This window comes from Ranitomeya variabilis, chromosome 4 (genome assembly GCF_051348905.1).
Source record: "Ranitomeya variabilis isolate aRanVar5 chromosome 4, aRanVar5.hap1, whole genome shotgun sequence".
NCBI classification, from domain to species: domain Eukaryota; kingdom Metazoa; phylum Chordata; class Amphibia; order Anura; family Dendrobatidae; genus Ranitomeya; species Ranitomeya variabilis.
Window position 1 is genome coordinate 518,003,549 of NC_135235.1, and position 11,573 is coordinate 518,015,121.

Sequence of the window (11,573 nt, forward strand, 5' to 3'; positions counted from 1 at the left end):
TGCCTACATCGGGGGGCATGAATACAATCATGGTGGTAGTTGATCGCCTGACTAAAGCTGCTCATTTTGTTCCGTGCTCCGGCCTCCCCTCAGCTAAAGATACAGTGAACTTGGTTATACAGAATGTCTTTCGGTTGCATGGGGTTCCGGATGAGATCATCTCTGACCGTGGAGTGCAGTTCACTTCAAGATTCTTGAAGGGGTTTTGCTCTGCACTCAATATTAATGTCTGTCTCTCTTCCGCTTACCATCCCCAGACAAATGGTCAGACTGAGTGCACCAGCCAGACGCTGGAACAGTATCTAAGACGCTATGTCAGCCATCTCCAGGATTATTGGTTGGAGTTGCTGCCGTTAGCTGAATTTTCATATAACAATTCTCAGAGCGCCTCCACACCTTTCTTTGCCAATCTAGGTTATCATCCGTGTATCTTACCTAGGTCTCCAATTAATTCTCCAGTTCCGGCAGTGGAGGAAAGGCTGACTGCGATGAGGCAACATCTGAAGGTTCTGAAGGAATCCCTGACCACAGCTCAAGAACGTTATAAGAGATCGGCTGACAGATTCCGTAAACCTGCACCCATGTTCAAGGTAGGAGATTCCGTGTGGTTAGCAATTAAGAATCTGAAGTTAAAGGTTCCTTCACAAAATCTTGGACAGAAATTCATTGGCCTTTTCAAGATCAACGGTATTGTGAGCTCTATGGAATGCCGGCTGAAGCTGCCTAGGACTATGAAGGTACACCCAGTTTTTCATGTATCTTTACTAAAGCCTGTATCTCCTAATACCTTCCAGGGATGTGTTGTGCCACCTCCGCAGCCTGTGGTGATTGATGAGCAAGAACAATTTGTGGTGGAGGAAATTGTTGATTCCAGGATTCGCAGGAATCAGCTCCAATATCTGATAAGATGGCAGGGATATCCCCCTGATCATGACTCTGTTAGGGTATGTGCACACGTTGCAGATTTCTTGCAGAAATTTCCTGAAGAAAACCGGAAATTTTCTGCAAGAAATCCGCATTTTTTTTTTGCGTTTTTTTTCCGGTTTTTTTGCGTTTTTTTAGCATTCTGCAAGCGTAATTAGCTTGCAGAATGCTAAGGTTTTCCAAGCGATCTGTAGCATCGCTTGGAAAACTGACTGACAAGTTGGTCACACTTGTCAAACATAGCGTTTGACAAGTGTGACCAACTTGTTACTATAGATGCTGCTTTTGCAGCATCTATAGTAAAAGATAGAACGTTTAAAAATAATAAAAAAATAAAAAAAATGCTTATACTCACCCGCAGACATCAGATCTCCTCACCGGCGTCCGTTCCGTATAGATGGTGTGTGCGCGCAGGGCCTTCCATGACGTCACGGTCACGTGAGCGGTCTCGGCCAATCACAGGACAGTGACGTCATTCGGCAAGGTCCTTCACCGCACACCAGCTACAGGAACCGAAGCCAGCGTGCAGCACAGAGGCGGGAACACTTCGGGGGCCATCAGAGGGTGAGTATAGGACTATTTTTTATTTTAATTCTTATTTTTTTACCAATTATATGGTGCCCAGTCCGTGGAGGAGAGTCTCCTCTCCTCCACCCTGGGTACCAACCGCACATAATCTGCTTACTTCCCGCATCGTGGGCACAGCCCCGTGCGGGAAGTAAGCAGATCAATGGACCCCTAGGTGTGCGGAATCCCCTGCAATTCCGCATTTTAATGAACATGTTGCTTTTTTTTCCGCGATGCGATTTTTTCGCGGAAAAAAAGGCTACATTTGCACAAAAAATGCGGAATACACTGAAAATAATGGGAGGCATATGTTAGCGTTTTTTTCGCGTTTTTATCACGTTTTTATAGCGAAAAAACACGAAAAAAACGCGAAAAATACTGAACGTGTGCACATGGCCTTAAAGTCCCCAGAGATTACAGTTAACGAGTTTGGGTGCTTTGTCTGAAGGGTGAGCCAACACCTCTGACAACACTTAGAATCATAGAATGATAGAGTTGGAAGGGTCCTCCTGGGTCATCTGGTCCAACCCCCTGCTCAAAGCAGGATTCACTAAAGAAGATCAACACTCTGGTTCCCCCTCAAAGAAAGGGTAGGGCTCATTCGTGATTTTAACCCCGGACCTCTCGCACCCTAAGCGAAAATCATACCCCTAGACCAACTTCCCCAGCTGCCTCTTGGTTTGCGGATGGAGGTATATACATGACTACTGTAATGCAAATTGAGAATTCCCTAGGTAGATAGTAGGGCCTGAGGCCAACGTTTTGACAGCAATGACTTTCCTTCACAGTTTCGTGCCGCTGATTGCACCATCTGTTATTAATCCCTTCACCCCCGGAGCTTTTTCCATTTTTTCGTTTTCGTTTTTCGCTCTCCTCCTTCCCAGAGCCATAGCTTTTTTTTTCTGTCAATATGGCTATGTGAGGGCTTATTTTTTGCGGGATGAGATGTACTTTTGAACGATACCATTGGTTTTACCATGCCGTGTAACAGAAAACAGGAAAAAAAATTCCAAGTGCAAAATTGCGAAAAAAGTGCAATCTAACACTTGTTTTTGTTTGGCTTTTTTGCTAGGTTCACCAAATTCTAAAACTAACCTGCCATTATGATTCTCCATGTCATTACAAGTTCATAGACATACATGTCTAGGTTCTCTTTTATCTAAGTGGTAAAAAAAAATTCCAGTTTGCTAAAAAAAAAAAAAAAATTGCCCATTTTCCGATACCCGTAGCGTCTTCAATTTTCGTGATCTTGGGTCAGATGAGGGCTTATTTTTTGCATGCCGAGCTGGCGTTTTTAATGATACCATTTTGGTGCAGATACGTTCTTTTGATCGCCCGTTATTGCATTTTAATGTAATGTTGTGGCGACCAAAAAAACGTAATTTTGGCGTTTTGATTTTTTTCTCGCTATGCCTTTTAGCGATCAGGTTAATCCTTTGTTTTTATTGATAGATCTGGCAATTCTGAACGCGGCAATACCAAATATGTGTAGGTTTGATTTTTTTTTAATTGTTTTATTTTGATTGGGGCGAAAGGGGAGTGACTTGAACTTTTATATATTTTTTACTTTTTTATATTTTTAAACACTTTTTTTTTAATTTTGGCATGCTTCAATAGCCTCCATAGGAGGCTAGAAGCATGCAATACACGATCACCTCTGCTACATAGAGGTGAAGGACAGACCACCTCTATGTAGCAGAAATGCAGGGTTGCTTTGAACGCCGACCACAGGGTGGAGCTAAAAGCAATCGGCCATCAACAACCATAGAGGTCTCAAGGAGACCTCTGGTTGTTATGGCAATGCACCCATGACCCCCGATCATGTGACAGGGGTGTTAGGGGTCGAGTTCCTGTCTCTGCACAGGGGGAATCTCGAGCCATCTCCACTGCGGTCTCCCATTCTTCTCCTGCCGCAGTGGAGCCTGCTCAGCGGAGGCGTGGGTCCCAGCGTCATGCTCAGGCTGACACTGTGTGAGGGCTGTCCCACACGTCCAGATAATTCCGGTACCGGAATAAATCGGTACCGGAGTTATCCGTGTCCGTGTGCCTGGGAACTCACGGAGGCCATACGTGCGGCACACGTGTGCCGCCCGTATGGCGAGTGGGTACCACACGGAGCGTGTGGTACCCACTCTGCATGGTGCTGAAGCTGCGATTCATATCTTCCCTGCAGCAACGTTTGCTGTAGAGAAAATATGAAGAATAGTGTTAAAAATAAAGATTTAGGTGTCCGCCGCCCCCCCACCCCCTGTGTGCCCCCCCGCTGGTCAGAAAATACTTACCCGCTCCCTCGCTGCTTCCTGGTCTGGCCGCGGCTTCTCCTGCATGCAGTCACGTGGGGCCGATCATTTACAGTCATGAATATGTGGCTCCACCTCCCATAGGGGCGGAGCCGACTATTCATGATTGTAAATGATCGGCCCCACGTGACCGCATACAGTAGGAGGCGCGGCCAGACCAGGAAGGAGCGAGGGAGCGGGTAAGTATTTTCTGACCAGCGGGGGGGCGCACAGGGGGTGGGGGGGGCGGCGGACACCTAAATCTTTATTTTTAACACTATTCTTCATATTTTCTCTATAGCAAACGCTGCTACAGGGAAGATATGAATACCGGCTTCAGCACCATGTGGGGGGGACAGCGCTTACTGTAGCGCTGTCTCCTGCACGCACACGGACCCCAGACGGAGAATGTCCGTGTGAGGTCCGTGTTTTACGCGGACCCATTGACTCTATTGGGTCCGTGTAAAACGTGCGCTCCCACGAACACTGACATGTCTCCGTGTTTGGCACACGGAGACACGGTCCGCAAAAAATCAATGACATCTGCACAGATGCATTGATTTTTATGGGTCTACGTGTGTCAGTGTCTCCGGTACGTGAGGAAACTGTCACCTCACGTACCGGAATCACTGACGTGTGAAACCGGCCTGAAGGGTTACTGCTGTCCTTCCAGCTTCTGCCATTGTGGCCAGTACAGATCAGCAGCGAGCAGACGTCTTTGGGACTAAGTCCTACTTTTCCTCTTCTGAGCATGCCCAGGGTAAGATCTCTCATTGGAGATCAAGTGTCACATGCTCAGGTACTGCAGCAAATCCTATTGGTCCTCTAGGAAGGTCCTGAAGGTGTTCAACGTCTGTGGCAGTCTCTCATTGGTCCTTCTAGGAAGGTCCTGTACTTGCTGCAGCTATAAGAGGTGCGCATGACCACACGGCCATGCGCTAGTGTCAATTTATGTACGAGCTAAGCGCCAGTGTGGTCATGTTTGTGTGTGTATTCAGGGACCCGGCTGAAATAAGCCCTTAGAATGCTGGCACCTCCAGCGAGGAGTTTGGTGTGTGTGTATTCAGGGACCCGGCTGAAATAAGCCCCTAGAATGCTGGCACCTCCGGCGAGGAGCTGCGTGTTTGCATTTGACTGTATGACCACCATCTGCTCTACTAAGTAGCTGTGTTCCTCTGTGAGCCAAACAGGGCACAGCGTTATCCTTGCTAACAGACTCTGTGAATTAACAGAGTCTGTTTATATTACTAAATTGTACCGCCATATCTAGCTGCAGGTGCTTTCCTGCATCGTGGATCCCAGGTTGCGAATGCAGCGCCCCAGAGTCCTGGTCGTTGCAGTACTGTGGCTCTGCGGCTAAGGGGAGCCATGGTACGTCTGATGGCACTGAAGGAGTTCATCTGGACAGGTATCACAGACACCAATACATTTCACAGCCGGGCCACCAGGGGGAGCTAAGGGTTCTATTCACTAGGCCACTCCCCACCATTGTGAGTAAACTGGGGGTCAGGCAGGAAGTTAGATCAGAAAGCTGACTGGGTTGGAACCAGGCAACACCTTGTGGCAGAGGGTGTTGTGGGAGAAGATTCGGTAGGGTCCCTGTCAGGGGTGGGATCCTGACAGAGGCTTGGCAACTTGAGCGAACATAACGGGACCGTGCCTGCTCAGTATAGCAGCGGTACCCAAGAAGGGACTGGAAGCGAGATAGATTGTGCTGAGTGAGAAACGAGATCAAAGCAACAAGGAGAATACCAGTAGGAGTCGTGCTGTAAGACCGAGGCAACATCCTACTGAGGCGCACAACCGGCAGCCGGAACGCCGAGGGAGTATTACAATATTCAGCTTCAAGCAATACTCTAAACCACGGCAGGACAGTCAGTCTAAGGCGGGCTGTCTCACCTAAATCACCTATGCAGTCTTGGGGGGCAACTTGTGGAGAGGGGCGACTCTAGGGTCCCGGAAGAGCTCCGAGCCTACCCGTCATACGGGTGCCGTTCCAACCGTAACATCAGGGAGGGACGGAGGATTAGCAGAACATCATCTAATCGAGTTGTGAGGGAACTTAAGAAACGGACACAACAGTTGTGGGGACTTTCCATAAGCACAGCAGGGAAGGACCACAACACCCAGCGCTAGCAGGAAGGCGCAGATTTCCACCTGTTAAGAGAACTCTGGAGGTGCCATTGGACCGGCCGAACTTGCGCAGCCTGGTTATCCGGATTCCGGACTGAGGACCCAGAGATCTTCAGTAAAGAGGTAAAGAGACTGCAACCTGGTGTCCTCGTTATTTACTGCACCGCACCACTACAACATCACCACCACCATCATCTATTACTGTACGCCCCTCAGCAGGGTCACGGACCGGGTCTAGCCACCGTGACAACCCCAGAGCAGAGACTCAGAGGCCCGGTACCGGGTACCCCTCGGCCCTGCGGCAGTGGGGGCGCTACAACTTGGCGTCACGAACAGTATCTACTTAAGCCTGAAGAATCAGGTCATGTGTGCCTTGGAACTGTGATTAATTGTGCTTGGACTGTGCTTTATTGAGAGGATTGTGTATTGCCGTTTGCCGCCAGAAGTTCCCGCCAAAAACCGCCGCCATTGCTACACCAAAGAAGAAGGAGGGCGTGCCATGGGAGGAGACTACCAAAGTGGCGCCAGAAGCGGCGACCGCCCCCTGCGCCTCTTGCTGCAAAGCGAAGACCTGCCTCAAAGCAGGGGACCACCCCTTGATTTGCAATGGCGGGAAGCGGGTGACGGAGAAGCTCGACCCCAGAGAAATGGCGGAGCCAGGTGCATGCATTGCCACCGACTATCAGACAGCGATGATGAACAGCAAGTGCCTGAAAGAGGAAGGAGCAATCCCGACTTACCCTCAACCACCGCAGCGGGAGGGTCTGAACTCCTCGGAGCCGGTGACAGGGGAGCTGAACCCACCTATCCCTACATCGGAGCCAGCCGAGGAGGAGCCATGGGGAGCGGAGTCGCATCCGGAGGCCGCAGAGGAAGAGCCGCGGTCCGGGCTGCAGCCGATTCCAGTGTCCTCGTCAACGGACCGGATCGACATCAGTGGAATCACATCGGGCACAGGTATGGAAGACGCCCCTGCTCCCCCGCTCGATCCCGCTCCCGCGACCGGCCCTCACCCCAGTAAAAGCCGTCTCCTCTTGGCAGAGCTAGTATTGTTACCCCCCGACGCAATGGGGAAGCTGGTACCACCGCTGCCGACCAGGATGGGAGAACCCATAGACGTGGGTCCAGACGGGGTGATTCTCCAGTGGGACACCCCCCGGATTGGGCCAGATGGAGCTCGGGAGGAAGGGTTCACCCTTGCTGTGCTTACCTGGGAACAATACAAACAGTGCTTGATCCTACATTGGAAAAGGCAAAAAGAGGCAGAGCTGACTGACCCACCGAGAGTACAACAATCACCTTGTGCATGTGGTAATAAGGACGTGGTAAAGCGGGGAACTGTATTGGCCTTCCACCCGAAGAGGGGATGGGGCTCCATACAGGAACCGGGGCTACCAACTGACGTCTTCGTTACTAGTTGCAACGTGAAGACTCCCTGCTGCAGCCGAGATGGTGATCCATTGCAAAAGGGGGATCAGGTGACTTACACCCGTCATCGGAATGCATACGGGTGGTATGCCCGGAACGTTCGCCGCTGTGAACTTGGGAGAGTGTCATCTGTTACTTCAACCATGATGGAACCAGATGTGACAGACCTTGCCAATATCACCACCGTACGTCTCATTGCAGCGACTGAGCTGGCGGTTAGAATCCGCCTTCAGGTTCAGGCATCAGGTGGTCTGACTGCACCCGGGAAATTCACCAGCGACACTGGTGTGGCATCAGCCGTTGATCAAGGATTGAAGCCTGCACAGTCGGAAGGTGTCCACTTCCGACTGATGTCTTGTGATTTACTAGGAGAATAAACCTCGATACCATGAGAATGTAAATAGTTAACTGTTTGCTTCCTGATTTTGCTGCTAAACCCGTTTAGGGTTAACTCTTAAAGGGATCCCTTTGTTGACCCGGGATCCCTACTGCTTTTGGGTTATTTTTCTATTTTCTTCTTTGTTATCAAGAACTGCCGCAATCATGAACAGTGCATGATACAAACTGCTTGTAAATAGTTCGCACCTTATTAAGGGTGCTCCCTACTGGTTTTACTTAAAGAGAGACTCTTTGCGAAGATACCGCACCGGAGCCTTTGCTGAGTACGGACTGGTAGCTTGAGAAGATATGCTACCTCATAGAGACTTGGTTACCTCTTAAAGGGGATGTTCACCTGTTGCACTTAAAGGGTGATATTGCTTTAAGACAGAAAGTAATAATGTCTTGACAAAAGAAAATGATGAAGATGCTTATATGAAGAAGTTATGTGTATTTAACAAGTTAATTGTGAGAAATGTTTAATAATGATGATAGAAACCTGGGGACAGACAGTGAACCCGTACGGGGTTAGTTAGTGAGTCCTCTTAGGAGCCATATAGAGATGGCTCATGGATCTAAAACTGAAAGTAATGTTATGTTCTATACTGTGTATAGTAGTTGAAAAGGCAGTAGGCCCGGGCTGAACGGGGCGGTCCTGTAACAGAAAGGAGAGGCAGAAGGTCTGGTGCCGTTAGGACAGGCGGTCCTGCAGATTTAAAGAAGGAGAATGAAAAAGTTAAATTGCCTTATGATGTGATTATAAGAAGGTCTTTAGTGGATTCAGAGTGTACGTCCTTAAAGGCAAAGTTAAATTATTGTTCGAGCATTTGTACTAAGTAGAATACCCGGTTGGGTAAGAAAAGTTACTTATAGCATGTTGCTATGATATCTAACCATGTTTGTAACATTCAAGTGTCCTCACCTCCCATAAAGGGAAGCTCTGTTCAAGTATACTTATTGTTATTGCACTCAACAAAATTGTATGTCTTTTTGCTAACCTGTATTGTTGTTTTCTTCCCAGTCCCGGAGTACTGGATTTAACCGGGGGGGAGTGCAGCGCCCCAGAGTCCTGGTCGTTGCAGTACTGTGGCTCCGCCGCTAAGGGGAGCCATGGTACATCTGATGGCACTGAAGGAGTTCATCTGGACAGGTATCACAGACACCAATACATTTCACAGCCGGGCCACCAGGGGGAGCTAAGGGTTCTATTCACTAGGCCACTCCCCACCATTGTGGGTAAACTGGGGGTCAGGCAGGAAGTTAGATCAGAAAGCTGACTGGGTTGGAACCAGGCAACACCTTGTGGCAGAGGGTGTTGTGGGAGAAGATTTGGTAGGGTCCCTGTCAGGGGTGGGATCCTGACAGAGGCTTGGCAACTTGAGCGAACGTAACGGGACCGTGCCTGCTCAGTATAGCGGCGGTACCCAAGAAGGGACTGGAAGCGAGATAGATTGTGCTGAGTGAGAAACGAGATCAAAGCAACAAGGAGAATACCAGTAGGAGTCGTGCTGTAAGACCGAGGCAACATCCTACTGAGGCGCACAACCGGCGGCCGGAACACCGAGGGAGTATTACAATATTCAGCTTCAAGCAATACTCTAAACCACGGCAGGACAGTCAGTCTAAGGCGGGCTGTCTCACCTAAATCACCTATGCAGTCTTGGGGGGCAACTTGTGGAGAGGGGCGACTCTAGGGTCCCGGAAGAGCTCCGAGCCTACCCGTCATACGGGTGCCGTTCCAACCGTAACATCAGGGAGGGAAGGAGGATTAGCAGAACATCATCTAATCGAGTTGTGAGGGAACTTAAGAAACGGACACAACAGTTGTGGGGACTTTCCGTAAGCACAGCAGGGAAGGACCACAACACCTAGCGCTAGCAGGAAGGCGCAGATTTCCACCTGTTAAGAGAACTCTGGAGGTGCCATTGGACCGGCCGGACTTGCGCAGCCTGGTTATCCGGATTCCGGACTGAGGACCCAGAGATCTTCAGTAAAGAGGTAAAGAGACTGCAACCTAGTGTCCTCGTTATTTACTGCACCGCACCACTACAACATCACCACCACCATCATCTATTACTGTACGCCCCTCAGCAGGGTCACGGACCGGGTCTAGCCACCGTGACAACCCCAGAGCAGAGACTCAGAGGCCCGGTACCGGGTACCCCTCGGCCCTGCGGCAGTGGGGGCGCTACACGAATGCACCAACTTCTTGCACCAAGTGGACTGACATGAATCATGGCTCCAACACGAGAGATGTCAATTGTAACAAAGGAAAGGATTTTCAAACTCTTAAAAGAGGGTAAATCATCACGCAATGTTGCAAAAGATGTTATTCACAGTCAGCTGTGTCTAAAATCTGGACCAAATACAAACAACATGGCCAGCTTTTTAAAGGCAAGCATACTGGTAGACTAAGAAAGACATCAAAGCATCGAGACTGGAAACTTAAAGCAATGTCTCCAAAACAGGAAATGCACAACAAAACAAATGAGGAACAAATGGGTGGAAAGTAGAGTCAACATCTGTGACCGAACTGTAAGAAACCTCCTAAAGGAAATGGGATTTACATACAGAAAAGCTAAATGAAAGCCATCATTAACACCTAAACAGAAGAAAACAAGGTTACAATGGGCTAAGGATAAGCAATCGTGGACTGTGGATGACTGGATGAAAGTCATATTCAGTGATGAATAACGAATCTGCATTGGGCAAGGTGATGTTGCTGGAACTTTTGTTTGGTGCCGTTCCAATGAGATTTATAAAGGTGACTGCCTGAAGAGAACATGCAAATTTCCACAGTCATTGATGATATGGTGCTGCATGTCAGGTAAAGGCACTGGGGAGATGGCTGTTATTACATCTTCAACAAATGCAAAAGTTTATGTTGATATTTTGGACACTTTTCTTATTCCATCAGTTGAAAGGATGTTTGGGGATGATGTTGTGAATTCTGCTCTTGGGCTCCCTCCGGTGGTTGTTAGTGGTAGTGCAGTTGTCTTGGGGTTGTAATCCAGGGCAGGTGTTTCTGCTGATTGCAGCTCTACTAGGTATTTAGGTGTGCAGGATCCATTACTCCTGGCCAGTTGTCCATTGTTCTTGGAGGGATTGCATCTCTGTCTGCTTCCTCATGCCCTGCTGTCAATTCAGCTAAGATAAGTGTCTGTTTTTTTGTCTCTGTAGCACACATGCAGTGTGCTTTGCAATTCAGTGCAATTCATTGTGTTTTTGTCCAGCTTAGACTTTGTTTGGATTTTTCAGTCATGCTGGATTCTCAGGAGATGCAGATATACTTTATATGTCTTTAGTTAGATGTAGAATATTTGTATTATCTGCTGTGGATATTTTTAGGATTTTAATACTGACCGCTTAGAATTCTGTCCTATCCTTTCTATTTAGCTAGAAGTGCCTCTTTTGCTAAATTCTGTTTTCTGTCTGCGTGTGTCTTTCCTCTTATACTCACAGTCAATATTTGTGGGGGGCTGCCTATCCTTTAGGGTTCTGCTCTGAGGCAAGATAGAATTCCCGTTTCCATCTATAGGGGTATTTAGTCCTCCGGCTGTGTCGAGGTGTCTAGGACGGGTTAGGTACACCCCACGGCTACTTCTAGTTGCGGTGTCAGTTTAGGGTTTGCGGTCAGTACAGGTACCACCTACTCCTGAGAAAGTCTCTCATGCGGCTCCAAGGTCACCGGATCATAACAGGATGATGAAATCATTTTTCAAGATGATAATGCATCCTGCCATATAGCAAAAACTGTGAAAACATTCCTTGAAAAAAGACACATAAGGTCAATGTCATGGCCTGCAAATAGTCCGGACCTCAATTAGTGATGAGCGAGTGTGCTCGTTGCTCGGATTTTCCCGA